The 13,307-nt window shown below is 39.9% G+C and overlaps 1 non-coding gene across 1 annotated transcript; it reads right to left on the bottom strand.

Moving 5' to 3' along the window:
* Positions 1-6,852: 6,852 nt before the first annotated feature.
* Positions 6,853-6,960, bottom strand: LOC112726030 (small nucleolar RNA R71). Its single transcript, XR_003165102.1, has one exon. It is a non-coding gene; the product is annotated as a small nucleolar RNA R71 (small nucleolar RNA).
* Between the last annotated feature and the right edge of the window lie 6,347 nt (positions 6,961-13,307).

The following is a 13,307-nucleotide window of genomic DNA, read 5'->3' as shown; positions in this document are numbered from 1 at the left end:
TTGCATGGATTTTTGAGTGTTTTTTTGTCTCTTTAGCTTAAAATGCCTACTAAACTTATGATGAAAATGCATTTCTTCATGTTTATGAAAAAAAAGGGGGTATCCATGCGTGAGCGTGCTAGACACATACGCGTCGATGGCTTTTGCAACTCCTGAAACAAAAAAACCAGAGAGTTATGCAAGAATTGAGCCAGCACTGAGCCCCACGCCTGACCCCACTCACGCGTATGCACGCCTGACGCGTGCGCGTCTCTGGTCCTGATCGTGCAACCCACGCGTAAGCGTGGGCGATGCGTACTGGTGCACGAAATCGTGATCGTTCATTCCTTGGTAACGGTGCTGAAAACTTAATACGCACATTCATAATCTTAGTTCTTTGTCACAAATTTGCACAACTAACCAGCAAGTGCATTGGGTCATCCAAGTAATAAACCTTACGTGAGTAAGGGTCGATCCCACGGAGATTGTCGGCTTGAAGCAAACTATGGTCACCTTGTAAATCTCAGTCAGGCGGATTCAAATGGTTATAGTGAATTGATAATTAAAATATAACTAAAATATAAAATAGGATAGAAATACTTATGTAATTCATTGGTGAGAATTTCAGATAAGCGTATAGAGATGCTTTTGTTCCTCCTGAACCTCTGCTTCCTGCTGTCTTCATCCAATCATTCCTACTCCTTTCCATGGCAAGCTTTATGTAGGGCATCACCATTGTCAATGGCTACTTCCCGTCCTCTCAGTAAAAATGGTCCAAAATGCGCTGTCACCACACGGCTAATCATCTGTCGGTTCTCGATCATACTGGAATAGGATTCAGTAATCCTTTTGCGTCTGTCACTACGCCCAACACTCGCGAGTTTGAAGCTCGTCACAACCATCCCTTCCCAGATCCTACTCGGAATACCACAGACAAGGTTTAGACTTTCCAGATCTCAAGAATGGCCGCCAATAATTCTAGCCTATACCACGAAAACTCTGATCTCACGATCAGAAGGCTAAGAGATACACATTCAAGCTTGTTTACATGTAAAACGGAAGTGTTTGTCAGGCACGCGTTCATAAGTGAGAATGGTGATGAGCGTCACATAATCATCAGATTCATCATGTTCTTATGTGCGAATGAATATCTTAGAGAAGAAATAGGCTTGAATTAAATAGAAAAACAATAGTACTTTGCATTAATTCGTGAGGAACAGCAGAGCTCCACACCTTAATCTATGGTGTGTAGAAACTCTACCATTGAAAATACATAAGAATAAGGTCCAGGCATGGCCGAATGGCCAGCCTCCCCAAATGGCATATGAATTCGAAAATAGGGAAAAAGACCCCCAGTACAATAGTAAAGAGTTATATTTATCCTAAACTAGTTACTAGGGTTACAGAAATAAGTAAATGATGCAGAAATCCACTTCCGGGCCCACTTGGTGTGTGCTTGGACTGAGCATTGAAGCTTTCATGTGTAGAAGTCTTCCTTGGAGTTGAACGCCAGTTTGTAACTTATTTCTGGCGTTTAACTCCAGAATAGGGCAGGGAGCTGGCGTTGAATGCCAGTTTGTGTCGTGTAAACTTGGGCAAAGTATGGACTATTATATATTGCTGGAAAGCCCTGGATGTCTACTTTCCAACGCAATTGAGAGCGCGCCATTTAGACTCTTGTAGCTCCAGAAAATTCACTTTGAGTGCAGGGAATTCAAAATCCAACAGCATCTGCAGTCATTCTTCAGCCTCTAAATCATATTTTTGCACAAGTCCCTCAATTTCAGCCAGAAAATACATGAAATCACAGAAAAATACACAAACTCATAGTGAAGTCCAGAAATGTGAATTTTATTAAAAAACTAATAAAAATATACTAAAAACTAACTAAATCATACTAAAAACTATGTAAAAACAATGCCAAAAAGCATATAAATTATTCGCTCATCACGTACGCGTCGACTGCGCCATCTGAAACTCTGGGTACATTTTCCAGAGAGTTAGGAGAAATTTATGTGGATACTGTGCCTCACGCCTAGTCCTGCCCACGCGTACGCACGCATAAGAGTAAGCGTGGATGACGCGTCCGCGTTGATTGCGCAACTCCAATTCTTGGTACATTTTTCCCGAGAGTTGCGCGAACATTGCACGACCACTGTGCTGGGATCCCAACTCCCATCCACGTGTAAGCGTGCGTGACGCTTAGGCGTGAATTTACTTTCTGCCCATCCACGCGGGCGTGCCCCATGCGCGTACGCATCGATGTCCCCACAGCCAACTCTTGGTACTTCAACTAGAGAGTTGCGCGAGATTCATGCTAACATTGTGCTACTAGTGCAACTGCCCCCACGCGTGGGCGACGCTTATGAGACGGAGCATCACAGTAACGGTTGGGAAACTTAGTAGAATCCCTCGCAGGGTTATCCTTCTCGTGTTCATCGACATTAATGATGTTCCTTGCCTTCTTGAGGAGGGGCTTAACTTTTGGTGCTTGGTGCGCCTTGGCGGTGGATCTTTGAGGTGCCTTTTTGGTAGGCGGCTTCTTTGGTGCCTTTCCCTTATTCTTTGTGATGACCATCCTTAGAAAGGGAGGAAAAGAGAAGACATTAAACTCAAAGAACAACACATGAATAGTACCACACAAGTGAGAAAGAAAGCCACAAAAGAATAAGTGTCTTGAAGACATGACAGCTGCAACATGTAAGCAAGACAACAATAGAAAAAATGGGCAAGTGGCGCGCACGCGTGGGGGCAGTTGCGCTAGTAGCACAATGTTAGCATGAATCTCGTGCAAATCTCTAGTTGAAGTACCAAGAGTTGGCTGTAGGGACATCAACGCGTAAACGCACGGAGCACGTACGTGTGGATGAGCAAAAAGCAGATTGACGCCTAAGCGTCACGCACGCTTACGCGTGGATGGGAGTTGGGCTCCCAGCACAGTGGTCGCGCGATGTTCGCGCAACTCTCGGGAAAAATGTAAAAGGAATTGGAGTTGCGCGATTGACGCGGACGCGTCATCTACGCTTACGCCTGGATGCAAAATTAACAGAGGGATGCGTACGCGGCATGCGTGCGTACGCGTGGGCAGGTGAGGAGCGGATAATTTATACACTTTTTGGCATTATTCTTACATAGTTTTTAGTATGATTTAGTTAGTTTTTAATATATTTTTATTAGTTTTTAAATAAAAATCACATTTCTGGACTTTACTATAAGTTTGTGTGTTTTTCTGTGATTTCAGGTAATTTTTTGCTGAAATTGAGAGACTTGAACAAAAATCTGATTCAGAGGCTGAAGAAGGACTGCAGATGCTGTTGGATTCTGACCTCCCTGCACTCGAAGTGGATTTTCTAGAGCTACAAAACCCAATTGGCGTGCTCTCAATTGCGTTGGAAAGTAGACATGCAAGACTTTCCAACAATATATAATAGTCCATACTTTGCCCGAGTTTTGACGACGCAAACTGGCGTTCAAACGCCAACTTCCTGCCCTATTCTGGAGTTAAACACCAGAAACAGGTTGCAAATCAGAGTTAAACGCCAGAAATAGGCGACAACCTGGTGTTTAACTCCAAAAAGAGTCTCTACACATGAAAGCTCAATGCTCAGCCCAAGCACACACCAAGTGGGCCCCGAAAGTGAATTTCTGCATCATTTACTTATCTCTGTAAACCCTAGTAACTAGTTTAGTATAAATAGGACTTTTTACTATTGTATTTATATCTTTTGATCATCTCTGGTTAGTCTTTGACTAATTTTGGGTTCTGAGATCATGTTTAGGGGGCTGGCCATTCGGCCATGCCTGGACCTTGTTCTTATGTATTTTCAACGGTAGAGTTTCTACACACCATAGATTAAGGTGTGGAGCTCTGCTGTTCCTCATGAATTAATGCAAAGTACTATTATTTTTCTATTCAACTCAAGCCTATTTCTTCTCTAAGATATTCATTCGCACACAAGAACATGATGAATGTGATGATTATGTGACGCTCATCACCATTCTCACTTATGAACGCGTGCCTGACAAACACTTCCGTTCTACATGAAAGCAAGCTTGAATGCATATCTCTTAGCCTCCTGATCTACGATCAGAGTCTTTGTGGTATAGGCTAGAATTATTGACGGCCATTCTTGAGATCCGAAAAGTCTAAACCTTGTTTGTGGTATTCTGAGTAAGACCTGGTAAGGGATGGCTGTGACGAGCTTCAGACTCGCGAGTGCTGGGCGTAGTGACAGATGCAAAAGGATTATTGAATCCTATTCTAGCATGATCGAGAACCGAGAGATGATTAGCCGTGCGGTGACAGCGCATTTGGACCATTTTCACTGAGAGGACGGGATGTAGCCATTGACAACGGTGATGCTCAATATACAGCTTGCCATGGAAAGGAGTAAGAATGATTGAATGAAGGCAGTAGGAAAGCAGAGTTTCAGAGGGAGCAAAGCATCACCATACGCTTATCTGAAATTCTCACCAATGAATTATATAAGTATTTCTATCCTATTTTATATTTTAATTATATTTTAATTATCAAATCTCCATAACCAATTGAATCCGCTTGACTGAGATTTACAAGGTGACCATAGCTTGCTTCAAACCGACAATCTCCGTGGGATCGACCCTTGCTCACGTAAGGTTTATTACTTGGACGACCTAGTGCACTTGCTGGTTAGTTGTGCGAAGTTGTGAAAATGAACTAAGATTATGAACGTGCGTATTAAGTTTTTGGCGCCGTTACCAAGGAATAAACAATCACGATTTCGTGCACCAAGTTTTTGGCACCGTTGCCGGGGATTGTTCGAGTTTAGACAACTGACGGTTCATCTTGTTGCTCAGATTAGGTAATTTTATTTTAATTTTAAGCTTTTTATTTCTTATTTTCGAAAAATACAAAAAAAAATTTCTTCTTTTTCGTTCTTCCCAAAATAATTTTCGAAAAAACCAAGAAAAAAATTAATAAAATCATAAAAACCAAAAATTTTATGTTTTCTGTTTGAGTCTAGTGTCAAATTTTAAGTTTGGTGTCAATTGCATCTTTTTAATTTTTCTTTAAATTTTCGAAAACCCATGCATGATATTCTTCATGATCTTCAAGTTGTTCTTGATGATCTTCTTTGTTTGATCTTTGCATTTTCATGTTTTGAGTCTTTTCTTATTTTTCATATGCATTTTCAATTTGTTAGTGTCTAAAGTTTGAAAATTTCTAAGTTTGGTGTCTTGCATGTTTTTCTTTTCTTAAAAATTTTCAAAATTATGTTCTTGATGTTCATCATGATCTTCAAAGTGTTCTTGGTGTTCATCTTGACATTCAAGGTGTTCTTGCATATTTTCCTTGTTTTGATTCATAAATTTTATGTCATGTGTCATTTAGATGTTTTTCTCTCTCCTCATTAAAAATTTAAAAATAAAAAAATATCTGTCCCTTATTCTTCTCATAAATTTCGAAAATTTGATTTGATTTAGTCATAAAGTTTTAAAAATCTAGTTGTTTCTTATGAGTCAAGTCAAATTTTCAATTTAAAAATTCTATCTTTTTCAAATCTTTTTCAAAAATCAAATCTTTTTCATTTTTTCTTTCATATTTTCGAAAATTTCAAATTGATTTTCAAAAATCTTTTTCTTATTTTTATTTCATATTTTCGAAATTAATGCTAATAATTAATGTGATTGATTCAAAAATTTTAAGTTTGTTACTTACCTAGTAAGAAAGGTTCAATCTTTAAATTTTAAAATCATGTTTTTTTTGTTTCTTGTTAGTCAAGTAATCAACTTTAATTTTCAAAATCAAATCTTTTTAAATTTCTTTTTCAAATCTCTTTCAAAATAAATTTCAATAACATCCTTTTCAAAATCAATTTCAAAATCTTTTCTAACCTCTTATCTTTTCAAAATTGATTTTCAAATCTTTTTCAATTAATCTTATCTTTTTGTTTGATTCTTATCTCTTTCAAAACTACCTAACTAATTTTCTCTCTCTAATTTTCGAAAATCACTAACCTCTTTTTCAAAATTTCTTTTCATTAACTAATTATTTTAAATTTTAATTTTAATTTTATTCCTTTTCGTATTTTTGAATTATAACTAATATTTAAAATGAAAATAAAAACATTTTTATTTTATTTTATTTTATTTTTGAATTCTTCTCCCTCTCATCTCCTTCTATTTATTTATTTATCTACTAACACGCCTCTTTCACTCAAAAATTCGAATCCACTCTTCTTCTCTGTGTTCGAATTCTTATCTTTTCCTTCTTCCATTCTTCTCTTCTTATACTCATATAAGGAATCTCTATACTGTGACATAGAGGATTCCATATTTTCTTTTTTGTTCTCTTCTTTTTCATATGAGCAGGAACAAGGATAAGAACATTCTTGTTGAAGCCGATCCTGAACCTGAAAGGACTCTGAAGAGGAAGCTAAAGCACAACTCTCTGGAAAAAATCTGACAAAAATTTTCGAAAAAGAAGGAGACATGGCCGAAAATAATAACAATGGTGGAAATGCAAGGAAGATGCTTGGTGACTTTGCTGCACCAAATTCCAACTTACGTGGAAGAAGCATCTCAATCCCTACCATTGGAGCAAACAATTTTGAGCTAAAGCCTCAATTAGTTTCTCTGATGCAACAGAATTGCAAGTTTCATGGACTTCCATCAGAAGATCCTTTTCAGTTCTTAACTGAATTCTTGCAAATCTGTGATACTGTTAAGACCAATGGGGTTGATCCCGAGGTCTACAGGCTTATGCTTTTCCCGTTTGCTGTAAGAGATAGAGCTAGAATATGGTTGGACTCTCAACCTAAAGATAGCCTGAACTCTTGGGATATGCTGGTAATAGCTTTCTTAGCCAAGTTCTTTCCTCTTCAAAAGCTTAGCAAGCTTAGAGTGGATGTTCAAACTTTCAAACAGAAAGAAGGTGAATCCCTCTATGAAGCTTGGGAGAGATACAAGCAACTGACCAAAAAGTGTCCTTCTGACATGCTTTTAGAATGGACCATCCTGGATATATTCTATGATGGTCTGTCTAAATTATCAAAGATTTCATTGGACCATTCTACAGGTGGATCCATTCACCTAAAGAAAATGCCTGCAGAAGCTCAGGAACTCATTGACATGGTTGCAAATAACCAGTTCATGTACACTTCTGAAAGGAATCCTGTGAGTAATGGGACGCCTCAGAGGAAGGAAGTTCTTGAAATTGATACTCTGAATGCCATAATGGCTCAGAATAAAATATTGACTCAGCAAGTCAATATAATTTCTCAAAGTCTGAATGGATTGCAAGCTGCATCCAACAGTACTAAAGAAGCATCTTCTGAAGAAGAAGCTTATGATCCTGAGAACCCTGCAATAGCAGAGGTGAATTACATGGGAGAACCTTATGGAAACACCTATAATCCCTCATGGAGAAATCATCCAAATTTCTCATGGAAGGATCAACAAAAGCCTCAATAAGGCTTTGATAATGGTGGAAGAAATAGGTTTAGCAATAACAAGCTTTTTCTATAATCCTCTCAGCAACAGACAGAGAATTCTGAGCAGAATCCATCTAGCTTAGCAAATATAGTCTCTGATCTATCAAAGGCCACTCTAAGTTTCATGAATGAAACAAGGTCCTCTATTAGAAATTTGGAGGCACAAGTGGGTCAGCTGAGTAAAAGAGTCACTAAAACTCTTCCTAGTACTCTCCCAAGCAATACAGAAGAGAATCCAAAAAGAGAATGCAAGGCCATAACCTTACTTGGTGCGGCCGAACCCAGAGAGGAGGAGGAGGACGCGAATCCTAGTGAGGAAGACCTCTTGGGACGTTCACTGACCAATAAGGAGTTTCCCTTTGAGGAACCAAAGGAATCTGAGGCTCATCTAGAGACCATAGAGATTCCATTGAACCTCATTTTACCATTCATGATCTCTGATGACTATTCTTCCTCTGAAGAGGATGAAGACATCATTGAAGAGCAGGTTGCTAAATATCTAGGAGCCATCATGAAGTTGAATGCAAGTTTATTTAGTAATGATACTTGGGAGGATGAACCCCCCTTGTTCACCAATGAACTAAGTGCATTGATAAGGCAGACATTGCCTCAGAAGAAATCGGATCCCGGAAAATTCTTCATACCTTGAGCGGATAATTTATACGCTTTTTGGCATTGTTCTTACATAGTTTTTAGTATGATTTAGTTAGTTTTTAATATATTTTTATTAGTTTTTAAATAAAAATTACATTTCTAGACTTTACTATGAGTTTGTATTTTTTTCTGTGATTTCAGGTAATTTCTAGCTAAAATTGAGGGACTTGAGCAAAAATCTGATTCAGAGGCTGAAGAAGGACTACAGATGCTGTTGGATTCTGACATCCCTGCACTCGAAGTGGATTTTCTAGGGCTACAGAAACCCAATTGGTGCGCTCTCAATTGCATTGGAAAGTAGACATCCAAGGCTTTCCAGCAATATATAATAGTCCATACTTTTCCCGAGTTTTGATGACGCAAACTTGCGTTCAAACGCCAACTTCCTGCCCTATTCTGGAGTTAAACGCCAGACACAGGTTGCAAATCAGAGTTAAACGCCAGAAACAGGCTACAACCTGGCGTTTAACTCCAAAAAGAGTCTCTACACATGAAAGCTTAATGCTCAGCCCAAGCACACACCAAGTGGGCCTCGGAAGTGAATTTCTGCATCATTTACTTATCTCTGTAAACCCTAGTAACTAGTTCAGTATAAATAGGACTTTTTACTATCGTATTTACATCTTTTGATCATCTCTGGTTAGTCTTTGACTAATTTTGGGTTCTGAGATCACGTTTAGGGGGCTGGCCATTCGGCCATGCCTGGACCTTGTTCTTATGTATTTTCAACGGTAGAGTTTCTACACACCATAGATTAAGGTGTGGAGCTCTGCTATTCCTCATGAATTAATGCAAAGTACTATTGTTTTTCTATTCAACTCAAGCCTATTTCTTCTCTAAGATATTCATTCGCACACAAGAACATGATGAATGTGATGATTATGTGACGCTCATCACCATTCTCACTTATGAATGCGTGCCTGAGAAACACTTCCGTTCTACATGAAAGCAAGCTTGAATGCATATCTCTTAGCCTCCTGATCTATGATCAGAGTCTTCGTGGTATAGGCAAGAATTATTAGCGGCCATTCTTGAGATCCAAAAAGTCTAAACCTTGTCTGTGGTATTCCGAGTAGGATCTGGGAAGGGATGGCTGTGACGAGCTTCAAAGTCACGAGTGCTGGGCGTAGTGACAGACGCAAAAGGATTACTGAATCCTATTCTAGCATGATCGAGAACCGACAGATGATTAGCCGTGCGGTGACAGTGCATTTGGACCATTTTCACTGAGAGGACGGGATGTAGCTATTGACAACGGTGATTCCCAATATACAGCTTGCCATGAAAAGGAGTAAGAATGATTGAATGAAGGCAGTAGGAAAGCAGAGATTCAGATGGAGCAAAGCATCTCCATACGCTTATCTGAAATTCTCACCAATGAATTACATAAGTATTTCTATCCTATTTTATATTTTAATTATATTTTAATTATCAAATCTCCATAACCAATTGAATCTGCCTGACTGAGATTTACAAGGTGACCATAGCTTGCTTCAAACCGACAATCTCCGTGGGATCGACCCTTACTCACGTAAGGTTTATTACTTGGACGACCCAGTGCACTTGCTGGTTAGTTGTGCGAAGTTGTGAAAAAGAACTAAGATTATGAATGTTCGTATTAAGTTTTTGGCGCCGTTACCAAGGAATGAACAATCACGATTTCGTGCACCAGCAGGGTTAGGCGTTAGGCATACTATCCGCATAAATCTCGCCTAACTCTCTGGAAAATGTACCCAGAGTTTCAGATAGCGCAGTCGACGCGTACGCGTCACCCACGCTTACGCGTGGGTTGTGCAATCAGGACCAGAGACGCACACGGATTAGGCGTGCGTACGCGTGAGTGGGGTCATGCGTGGGGCTCAGTGCTGGCTCAATTTTCGCATAACTCTCTGGTTTTTTTTGTACCAGGAGTTGCAAAAGCCATCGACGCGTACGCGTCTAGCACGCTCACGCGTGGATACTTTTTTTTTCATAAACATGAAGAAATGCATTTTCATCATAAGTTTAGTAGGCATTTTAAGCTAAAGAGACCAAAAACACTCAAAAATCCATGCAATACTTAAAATGGAGTGTTTTCTTTTACACTAAGAATCCAACCTACTTAAGATCAATGCAAACCTTCATGAATATCACAACTAAGTCTAATAAAATCAAGTCTATCCAAATAATCTCTAAAACTAAGCATTCACCAAATCAAGCAAGAGTTCAAGAAATATATACAAAAGAGACAAAAAGGTAGATCTTACCACGGTGGGGTGTCTCCCACCTAGCACTATTGTTTAACGTCCTTAAGTTGGACGGTCATTAGCTCAATTCTCTTTGCCATTAGGTGCATCCTCCAAAAGGAACACCTCAACCTCCTTGTTGCTTTTCATCTTTTCTCCATGGTATAGCTTTAGATGATGCCTATTAACCTTGAAGATGTCGGGGCTTGAGGGATGACGCAAGTGATAGACCCCATATGGCTCCGCTTTTTCCACTCTATAGGGTCCTTCCCATCTTGATCTCAATTTCCCGGGCATCAACCTCAATATTGAATTGTAGAGAAGGACGAGTTCACCGGATCTAAATTCTCTTCTTCTTATATTCTTATCATGCACGGCTTTCATCCTCTCCTTGTAGAGTCTAGAATTCTCATAGGCTTCCATTCTCAAACACTCCAATTCCACTAACGGTAGCTTTCTTTCAATTCCGGGCCCCCAAACTTGAATTGCACTCTTTGATGGCCCAATATGCCTTATGCTCTATCTCCACCGGTAGATGGCAAGCTTTTCCATAGATCAACCGAAAGGGGCTCATGCCAATTGGCATTTTGTAAGCGGTTCGGTAGGTCCATAGCGCGTCGGTGAGCTTAGTACTCCAGTCTTTCCTATGAGGCTTCACAATCTTTTTCAATACGCGCTTGATCTCCCGATTGGAAACCTCGGCTTGGCCATTCATTTGGGGATGGTAGGCCGTAGCTACTTTGTGGATGATACCGTACTTCTTCATTAGCCCTGTCATTCTCTTGTTGCAAAAATGTGAGCCTTGATCACTCACAATTGCTCGTGGTGATCCAAAGCGACAAATTATGTTATTCCGCACATAAGAAAGAACCACATTAGCATCGTCCGTCCAGGTAAGTATTGCTTCCACCCATTTAGACACATAATCAACAACAAGTAGAATATAGAGGAAACCATTAGAGTTTGGGAAAGGCCCCATGAAGTCAATACCCCAAACATCAAAGATCTCACAAAACAACATGGTTTGTTAGGGTATCTCATCCTTCTTGGAGATATTACCAAACCTAAGGCATTGAGAACAAGATTTACAAAAGAGAAAAGAGTCTTTGAAAAGAGTTGGCCATCAAAATCCACAATCTAGGATCTTTCTTGCCGTCCTATGAGGTCCATAATGGCCAACTCCTTCAGAGGAGTGGCAAGCCTCCAAGATAGATTGGAATTTGGTTTGTGGGATGCACCTCCTAATTACTTGATCTGCACCACATCTCCAAAGGTATGGGTCATCCCATACATAATATTTGGATTCGCTTTTAAGCTTATCCTTTTTATGCTTGAAGAAATTGGGAGGAAAGGTGCGAGACACCAAGTAATTGGCAATAGGTGCATACCAAGGGATTACTTCAGAGATTGCTTGCAAGCCCTCAAAGGGGGAAGTATTATTAATAGGAGCGGAATCGCCCTTTGTGCTCAAGGCGACTTAAGTGATCCACCACTAGATTTTGCGAACCATTCCTATCTTTGATTTCTAGAATAAATTCTTGCAATATCAAAACCCATCGGGTTAACCTTGGTTTAGACTCTTTCTTGGCCAACAAATATTTCAATGCCGCATGATCCAAGTACACTACCACCTTTGAGCCAAGTAGATAAGCTCGGAATTTATCCAAAGCAAAGACAATAGCCAACAATTCCTTTTCGATGGTAGTGTAATTGGATTGGGCTCCATCCAAAATTTTAGAGGCATAGGCAATGACATAAGGATTTTTACCTTCGTGCTGTGCTAGCGCGGCTCCCACCGCATAGTTTGATGCGTCACACATTATCTCAAATGGCCGACTCCAGTCGGGCCCACTTACAATGGGAGCTTGGGTCAATGCAACTTTGAGCTTGTCAAATGCTTCCATGCACTATTCACTTTTATCAAATTCAATGTCTTTTTACAACAATCGAGATAGAGGTAGTGCCACCTTGCTAAAGTCCTTAATAAATCACCGGTAAAAACCTGCATGACCAAGGAACGCACGGACTTCCCTCTCGGAGTAGGGGTAAGGCAAACTAGATATAACATTGATTTGCCGGATCCACAGAAATACCACTATTAGAGACAATGTATCCTAAAACAATACCTTGTCTAACCATAAAATGACACTTCTCAAAATTTAAAACAAGGTTTGATTTAGTACACCTCTCTAACACTTTTGCAAGGTTGTCTAAGCAAAGATTAAAGGAGTCCCCATAGACTCTAAAATCGTCCATGAACACCTCCATGCAATGCTCTAGAAGATCCGCAAATATACTCATCATACACCTTTAGAAAGTTGCCGGTGCATTGTATAGGCCAAATGGCATGCGCTTGTAGGCATAAGTTCCAAAGGGGCATGTAAAGGTAGTTTTCTCCTGATCTTCTAAAGCAATGCGTATTTGAAAATACCCCGAATAGCTATCTAAGAAACAGTAATGAGATTTACCAGACAATCGATCAAGCACTTGATCGACGAATGGTAGCGGAAAGTGATCCTTCCTAGTGGCCGTGTTCAAACTCCGGTAGTCAATACAAACCCTCCATGAGTTTTGCACCCTCGTAGCTATAAGCTCCCCACTCTCATTCTTGATTGTAGTAACTCTGGACTTCTTTGGGACGACTTGTACGGGACTTATCCATTCATTATCCAAAATAAGATAGATAATGTCCGCTTCTAATAACTGGGTTACCTCCTTCTTTACAACCTCTAGAATGGTAGGATTCAAACGCCTTTGAGGTTGCTGAATGGGTCTAGCTCTTTCTTCTAGGAGGATTCAGTGCTCACACACTTGGGGGCTTATGCCCACTAGGTCCGCCAAGCTCCATCCTATAGCCTTTTTATTCCTCCTCAAAACATGAAGCAACTTCTCCTCTTGTTGAGGAGTGAGCTCCCTTGCAACAATTACCGGGAACTTGTGAGCTTCATCAAGATAGGCATATTTTAGGTGGGCCGGT

This window comes from Arachis hypogaea, chromosome 11, assembly GCF_003086295.3.
Source record: "Arachis hypogaea cultivar Tifrunner chromosome 11, arahy.Tifrunner.gnm2.J5K5, whole genome shotgun sequence".
Lineage (NCBI taxonomy): Eukaryota > Viridiplantae > Streptophyta > Magnoliopsida > Fabales > Fabaceae > Arachis > Arachis hypogaea.
This window is presented reverse-complemented; position numbering and strand designations above follow the sequence as displayed.